Here is a 9,149-nt window from a genome sequence, read left to right as displayed (position 1 = left end):
AAGGTATTACAGAACATTATGACGCAACTTAGCCCATCTGTAAGCACCCCTTTAACCAATGCTTTCACCCCACTGCCCAAAGATGACATGTCAACTTCAAACATGCTAGATGCCTCCCATGTGCAGCTTGTGTCTCACAGAAAGCTGAAAGATCCACCATGCTTCAGAGGGGACAGCTCTGACCCTGTTTCTGTCAGAGAATGGGAGGATCTCATGAGGGCTTTTATTAAGAGAGGTAATCTGAGATCTGAGGAGCAAGCCGAGGAAATCCTCATTCATCTTAGAGGCAAAGCTAGAGATGTTGTAAAGTTTGGTACCAGGAACAGTGACATTGACCTCACCCGTGACCCTGAGGCTATCTATGGTCTCCTTCGAAGGCACTTTGACTCAGCTCCATGCTCACCACTCCCATTAGCTGACTTTTACACCACTTTGCCTGAGAAAGGTGAGGGTGCATTTGACTACTGGCTCAGGCTGCACCGTGCCGTTGACCTTGCCATTGAAAGTCTTAAAGAGCAGGGCAAATCACTTGACTGTCCTGGTACTGAGGTGACGCGCATGTTTATAAGGAACTGTCCCTCTCCTGAACTTTCTATGACCTTTCGTTCCAAGACGATGGAAAAGTGGACTGCTAATGAAGTTCAGGACATTTTGTATGAGTATCATTCAGGTTTGACCTCCACACTGAGCAAGGCAACTAAGGAGAGAGTAACAATGAACACGCAGCACACTGCCACGCCGACAGCTACTGGGGGGCAGGGCTCACCGCAGTCGCAGGCCACAGACTCTGCTACCCTGGAACGCCTTATTAGCATGCTGGAGAAGGTGCTCCTGCAGAAACCTGTTCACTCGGGCCCAGCCAGACAGCCTGGCCCACAGCGGCCTAGGATTGAAGGGTTACATGATATGCCTTGTTCTGTTTGTCATGATGCTGCTCACTCCACCTTTACCCACTGTCGTGACCTTAGACTCTTTTTCCAGTGCCACTCACCGAACCACTCTAGGCTTGCTTGTCCTGGCCGGACGTCGTCAGCCACTCATCAGCAGCAAGAAAACTAGTGGATCCGCACCTTAGGGAGGATAGTGTGGATTACGATAGTGACCCTCCCAGCTGTGATAGTGATGACATTGAATCCTTATGTGAATCTCTTTCTTCTTTTGCACCATCTGGAAAGACTGTTATTTTTCAATTGACACACAGACTTCAGAAATCTGACAGCTTGTTCTATACCGATGTTTGTGCCGCAGGTGGTGTTCAACTGAAAGCGATGATCGATAGTGGCTCTATGTCATGTTCTCTAAGTGAAACTGCTGTTTCACGCCTTCTGTTACAATGCCCTGGTTTGAAGAGTAGTCCTGCTGATGATATTGTTGTTGGTGCTGGAGGACACCATGTTTACCCTACAGCTGTCTACGATTTGGAGGTGGTTATTTATGGGTTCAAGTTGCTCATCCCAACACTGGTCATCCCTGGACAAGTGGATGACATGATTGTCGGTAGCAATGCTATCAAGCTGTTAATACACTTGATGAAAAAGTCTGAGGACTATTGGAAACTTCTGGCTGCACCAGTTGACATTGCTGATGATGAATGTGGCCAGTTTTTGTCCCTGCTCTCAAACACTGAGAAATGGCGGGGAGGTCCCATGCCTGACAAGATCGGCACCGTAAAGTTGAGGCAGAGTGTTAAACTTGAACCCCTTCGTGAACACCTTGTCTGGGGTAAACTGCCCGCATCTGCACCTTTATCAGTAGGTAGCACAGTGATTGTTGAACCGACACAATCAAGATCCAGGCCCAGAAATGTGATGGTTGGCCGTGTTGTCACGCCTATGTGGGGCGATAGGTGGGTTCCTCTTAAACTTATCAATCCTAGCAGTAGGGCAGTGACTCTCAGGAGAAACTGCACGATTGCAGATGTTTTCCCATGTGTCGCAGTAGAGGAGTTGTCTTCACCTGATAAAGTGTTTGTCAATAACCATAGTGTTACACAGGCCTCTGTGACAGCAAAGTCCCCTGAGCAGAGAAAAAATTCTTTAGACAAGTTGGGATTACAAGACTTAGACTTAGAGGGCTGTGAGGTTTCTAACCAGTGGAAAGATAGACTTTTGCAGCTTGTTGAGAAGTATGAGTCAGTTTTTTCCAGGGACAAGATGGACTGTGGGGAGGCTACGGACTTCGTCCACAAAATACACCTCGTGGATAAGAGACCATTTCTCCTGCCCTATCGCCGAGTACCACCAGGCCATTATGAGAAGCTGAGGACAGCACTCAATGAGATGGAGGAAAGAGGCATCATCCGGAAGTCGCACAGCGAGTATGCATCCCCACTGGTCTTGGTGTGGAAGAAAGATGGAAGTCTGCGCATCTGTACTGACTTCAGATTGCTCAATGCAAAGACTGTGCAAGATGCACACCCACTGCCTCACCAAGCCGATGCCCTTGCTGCACTTGGAGGGAATGTTTTATTTTCCACCATGGACCTTACTTCTGGATTCTACAATGTACCACTGCATGAGGCACACAAGAAGTACACAGCGTTTTCCTCACCATTTGGCCTCCATGAGTACAATAGGATGCCCCAAGGTCTGTGTAACAGTCCTGCGACCTTCATGCGGATGATGTTGTCAATCTTCGGAGACGAAAACTTCAGCAGCTTACTATGTTACCTGGACGACTTGTTGGTGCCCCAACGAGCAGCTTGCCCTTGAGCGTCTGGAGATGGTGTTTTCACGTCTGAAGAATCACAAACTTAAGCTGGCCCCCAAGAAATGCCATCTCCTGAAGAGCTCAGTTAAGTTTCTTGGGCATGTCATCTGTGCAGATGGAGTTAGGACAGATTCTGATAAAGTTATTGCCGATGTAGGAGAGACAGAGTTGATGGAGAGTGATGGTGTCACACCCTCCTGGAAAAAGATCAGGGGCCGTATTCACAAAGCATTTTTATCTTAGCGCTAGGAGTGCTCCTAACTCGCGCTAAAACATTTTACGTAGGAGTTTTTTCTTAAAAGTTATTCACAAAGCCTTTGAGACCTACTCTTACTAAGGATAAATCACTAAGAGTGAACTAAGAGTGACGCGCCGTTGCAATGGATGACGTTGATTCTCGTGCACGAGTTTAGAAGCGGTCAGTGCGGTGATTGGTTGTTCAGACGAGCCCACTAAATTACCGAAAAACAAGGAAATAGACTAGGCTAGAAATGAATTCCTATGAAGTAGTTATGGACAGTGAAGTTAGCAGAATACACGCATGATGACAAGTTTGTGCAGACCACGATAATGACGTTGTAGCCTGCACGTTCAAGAGAGAGAGAGAAAGCAAACAATAAAAATACGTAAATTGCTTTCAATCAAGGAGGCAATTAAAAGCACCCTGCAAAATACTATCCAATGAGCATTTTTCAGCACTTAAAACACTTTAAATAACAGCCCATACCGCCGTTCAAGTCCCCCTATCATGATGGATGTTGAAAACGTGAAACGCAAGCGAAAGGCCAATTGGTCCCAGGACCAATTGTTACTACTTGCCCAGTTTGTGCTGGAGCGGAGGGGGGTAATAAAGGGTAGATTCGGGGCTGGAGTGACCAGTAAGAAGAAGCGGGAGGCATGGGAAGAAATATGCGTAAACATAAATGCTTCCTTCCCTGCTGTTTGTCGCTCTACCGACGATTGCGAAAGACGTTGGTATGCCCTGCAATCACAGTGTAGGTTTGAGATTGCCGACTATAAAAGAGCTGTTGAGGCTACAGGTAAGTCCATTATTATCATTGCTTGCATTCATTTGGGAAATGCATTTGCATGTCTTAAATTTACAATTAACAAAGGCTACAGTGATATGAAACGTGAATGAAACTGAAATTGAATTTGTTGGAGGAGGATCTGCACCAAAGCCGTTGTCCCCGGTCGCATCGGTGGTGTTCGCGTCCTAGGCTCGGACGCAAGCATTACTGGCCTTCAGGGTGCAGCTGATCCTGCAGTCGAGTTGCTAAAGGAGATTGAGGGGTATGCATGCAATGATTTCAAAAGGCTTCATGAAAAACCTTTCTGTTTAATATTTACAGAAGAATTACAACGTGCAACTGGTCAACCCACTTCCTAAAAATGTGTTACAAATTAAATATATATATATTCCCCACAGGAGAAATGAAGATGAAAGTCCAGCTGCAGCATCACATCACACAGCTCTTCCTCTTCTCCCCCTCCTAGCCCTTCCTCTGCCAGCTCTTCCTCTTCCAGCAGCACCTCCTCTCACAGCTCTTCCTCTTCCAGCAGCACCTCCTCTCACAGCTCTTCCTCTCCCAGCTGCACCTCCTCTCACAGCTCTTCCTCTTCCACCCCTTTCTCTTCAAACTCTCCCTCTTGGTGCACCCACTGGCTCTCCTCTCCCTACTGCTGCTGGTACCAGTTCACTGTATGAGAAGAAATTGAGGATGGAAATGAGGGTTTTAAAAAGGCAAAGAAAGGTCCTCAAAGCGAAAGAGTTGCTAATAAAAATGAAGACAGAATATTACAGTCTTAAGATCGAAAAGTTGAAAAATTGAAAAAATAAATGTTATGAACTACACATGGGTGTTGACTGATTTGTGCCAATGTGTTAAAATGTGCCAACAATACCTAAAATGTGCCAACAATACCTAAAATGTGTATTCACAAAGTGATCCCTAAATGCCAGTCCACTCGGTTCCACACGGCCAAATTCATTGTCATGTTGTCGAGCACCATCATCATCATCATCGGGGTCATCGTCCTCTTCATCGTCATCATCGTCTGGCTGTGGAATGTTCCTCTGCTTGCAGAGGTTGTGTAGAATGGCACATACAGTGATGACTGTGCTTGCCCTCTCTGGGGTGAGGCGTATTTCGCCGTGGAGTACATGAAACCGACGTTTCATCTGCCCAATTCCTCTCTCCACAACATTTCGTGTATGTTTGTGTGCTCTAACATATATGGAGGAAAACGGTAAACAATAATAAATATGGATTTAACAAATAAATGGCGTCAAAGAGCCAATACGATGTGTTTTACGCATAGGACTAAGCGTAATCTGCGTAATCACTTACATGTTATACTTTAGCTGTGCTCCCGGTTGTGGATTGAGGTAGGGTGTCAAAAGCCACGTCTTGCAGGGATAGCCACTGTCACCCAGCAATTGACACCCAACTGGTACATGGTGCCTCTCAAAAAGCTGCCTCAGACCGCTCTCCATTAAAATACGCGAATCATGGGTAGCTCCAGGCCACTTTGCAACAACATCCAGTATGTTGAAATTTGCATCAAAAACAACCTGCGTGTTGATGGAATGCACTTTCTTCCTATTGACGAACACGTCCTCATCTTTTGATGGAGCAATTATTTTTATGTGCGTCCCGTCAATAGCACCAACCACACCGGGCATACCTGCAATCGCCATGAAGTTGGCTTTGATCCTGTGTAATTGTTGAATGTCCAAAGGAAACCGGATAAACTGTTGGATGATATGTGGTCTAGCTAGCGCGTTGATAGTTTGGTTTATGGCACGGCTGACTGATGGTTGTGATATTGCTAAATTGTCGGCATTGCAAAGTTGCATTTTCCCTGTTGCTAAATAACGTAGTGTTACTAAACATTTTATTTCGGGACTAATGGGATTATTCCTGTTAGTCGGGGATGTTATTGCATCCCGCACTAAGTCCACAACAAGTTGAATACCCTCACGATTTAGCCTATATCTCTTGATTAACTCACGGACTTCCATTGTCTCCAAAGCATTTCGTCTCGCAGCCATTTTAGGATTCTTTGTGAATAGGTCTTAGTGAGTTAGGAGTCCTCTTGAGGACTTTTAAGCTCTCCTTGACTTAGGTGCTACTTTTAGGCCTAAAATACTTTGTGAATTGCTCTTAGTGAAAAAAGTTAGGATTCCTACATTTAAGAGTGACACGCCCATTATTTTTAGGAGTTACTCCTAAATTCGCCAGTTAGGACCTACTTTTAGCCCTAAAATCCTTTGTGAATACGGCCCCAGATCTTTTCTGGGCATGGTCTTTTACTATCAGCATTTCATCGCTGACTGCTCTGCAAAAGCCAAACCCCTGTTCAGGCTCATTTCTGGGCGACAAGTTCAATCACAGACCAAGAAAGGCGTGAACAGAGATGGGTGGCCAAGCTGGCGGCGTACAACTTCGATCTTAAGTATGTTCCAAGAGTTAAAAATATTGTAGCAGATGCTCTGAGCCGTGAACCATTTGTCCAGTCATGTGTTGGTTATCGTTTGCTGAAAGAGCCGTATGTAGCACTATTGGATGAGGTAAATGGCGTTGTTAAGGGTACAGTGCAAGATGCTTTTCGGCTTACAAACAACTGTCAGATTTTCCAAGGCACAAGGTCAAAGACACAGGACCCTGCTGCTGATCCTGTTTTTCAGCCTGCTGGAAGTTCCATCAGTTCAGATGAGGTGTCAGCTGCGTTGAGCGCTCATGCTGGTTGTGCTTTACTCGGTGCTAAACTACCACTACCACAGCTGCCTGAGGAAGACCATTCCACTGCAATTCCCCAGAGCCAGCTTTTGATCCAGGAGCAAGACCGAACAATAAGCAGGGTCCTCTACTATGTGCGACGGAAAAGGAGAGCTACCAGACGTGAGGCCGCATCTGAACCGGATAGTATCTGTAAGCTTCTCAGACACTGGAAAAAGCTGAAAATACAGAATGGGATTCTGTGCAGGGTGAAAAAAGACCACCGGCTGAACAAGAAGCTGTCCCAGTTCATTGTGCCAGATGGCCTTAAGTCTCAGATTCTCCTTGGCCTCCATGACAATGCTGGTCATCAGGGCCGTGCACGAACTCTTTCCCTCGCCAGGGAGAGGTTTTTCTGGATCGGAATGGAAAGAGACGTAATCAACCATGTACGTCGATGTGAGAGATGTGTTGTTGGAAAGACCCTCGAACCTGAAGGCCGTGCACCCCTTGAAAGCATCCAGACATCTGAACCAATGGAACTGGTGTGCATCGACTTTTGGACCGCTGAACTGAGTGACAAGAAAACCGTTGATGTTTTGGTCATCACTGATCATTTCTCCAAAATGGAACATGCCCCTCTGTCAGAGTCAATCTGCAAAACACGTTGCCCGCCGACTGTGGGATGACTTCTTCTGTGTTTATGGCTTGCCGAAGAGGATCCACTCGGATCAAGGTGCCAAGTCTCACACCACGCCTTACCACCCAATGGGTAATGGTGTCACAGAACGCTTTAACAGGACACTAGGGAACATGTTAAGAACCCTTCCCCCAGTAGCAAAGGCCAGATGGCCCCAGGTGTTGCGGACGCTCACTTTTTGCTACAACTGTACGGTACATGAGACAACCGGCTTTGCCACGTTTTACCTCACATTTGGTCGGGTTCCATGTCTTCCTATTGATATCATGTTCCAGTATGTGTTACAGGATGACAAAGTGATCTGCCAGAATGAGTTTGTCTCTCGGTTGAAGCAGGACTTATCCGAAGCGTCGCGGATGGCTCGGAAACACAGCCTTGATGAGCAAGCACGTCATGCCAGGCTCTATAACCGCAAAGTCAAAGGCTCTCCACTGGCTGTGGGTGAACGAGTTTTGCTGGCCAACCGTGGTGAAAGAGGTAAGAGGAAGCTCGCTGACAAATGGGACTCTACACCATATGATGTTGTGTCGGTGAGGTCTGGGATCAATGTGTACAGGATAAGGGATGCTCTAACTGACAGAGAGAGAGTTGTGCACCAGAACCTTCTTCTCCCAGTTGACTTTCTTACCTTGGATGTGCCTGAAACTCCTGCTTCCCTTATCGACTCAGATGTGGCATGTGGAAGTGGTCAAGACTCTGAGGTGAGGGATAATGTGGATGGCTACAACCGGACTATGGATTGGCTAATGGACTCACCAGATCCAGACCCTGTCAGTGTAGCTAACTCAGCAGATCTAGACCCTGTCAGTGTAGCTAACTCACCAGATCTAGACCCTGTCAGTGTAGCTAACTCAACAGACCCAGACCCTGTCAGTGTAGCTCACTTGCCTGTTTCAAACACAGTTGGCATGTCTCAATTAACTCCAACAGATGATGTTGATGAGATTCCTGCTATTTGCACACAACCTAATAGTGTTGATACAGATCATGATGGTTCAGTTACTAGCAGATATGGGAGACACGTTAGACCTCCTAAAAAACTGACCCATGAGATGTCACACAAGGTTGAGAACACCTTCTCTGTTTCAAATCCTGTTTTTGCTTTCTTTCATAGGATACTTGAGGTTTAGACGAACTAGGATTTATTTTTTTATTCCAGTTTTGTGTTGGTAATGTCCACCTAGTATTTGTTTTTTTTTTTAATTTGGGGTATGTATTGTGTATTGCCTTGAGTGTGATGTTCAGGAGATGTAAATGGCATCTTCTACTAGTCTGTAAAAAAGGTATTGGGCTTGGTACCTCCCTATCCTTTTACACTCCTTCAGGGAGGATTTGTATCGACTGTGTTTGAGTGTATCTGTGATTTAGTTTCGCACTTTAAGCAGCTCCTAATTTATTTTCTCTTCTATTTTTTTGGTTGATGCTCAGGATTTGTCTGGGATTGAACAGAATTTAAGAGGGGTGTATGTAACTGTGTAAGTATGTTGTTTGTTAAATCCTGTTCATTGTGGGACAGCAGTCACTGTTTTTATGTATTTCTTTTATTTTGCCATGTCTTTTATTTTGGAAACCTATCGCGGGAGCTTCTGGGGGATTAAGTCTGGCGCACTTTGTTTTTACCTCAGAAGCAGGTGCTCGCGCTATCGATGACTGTGTATTACATAGAAATAGCAGCAGAGCAAAACAGAGAGCGTCACACTTACATTACATAACATTTTTAAATATTAATAGACATGATATAAATCATTATTTTTATTGTATACACATGCACAAGAAAATTCAGGTCTGCACACACATCCACTGTGCCTGCAAAGCTGTGATTGTGTGATGCCTAAGGACAATAACCAAAGAGAATTTTAAATATATATTTTTTTATATTTTAATTTTTCTCTTTTAATAATTTACTTTGCAGAAACTCAGGTCCCAGATTTAATGAGCAATCTGCTACTCCTTTGTTTTGCCAGTTTTTCACGTCATTACAGAAGGCAACATGTGATTTCCTGAGTTTACAGGGAACA

The sequence above is a fragment of the Platichthys flesus genome, chromosome 14 (assembly GCF_949316205.1).
Source record: "Platichthys flesus chromosome 14, fPlaFle2.1, whole genome shotgun sequence".
Classification (NCBI taxonomy): domain Eukaryota; kingdom Metazoa; phylum Chordata; class Actinopteri; order Pleuronectiformes; family Pleuronectidae; genus Platichthys; species Platichthys flesus.
This window is presented reverse-complemented; position numbering follows the sequence as displayed.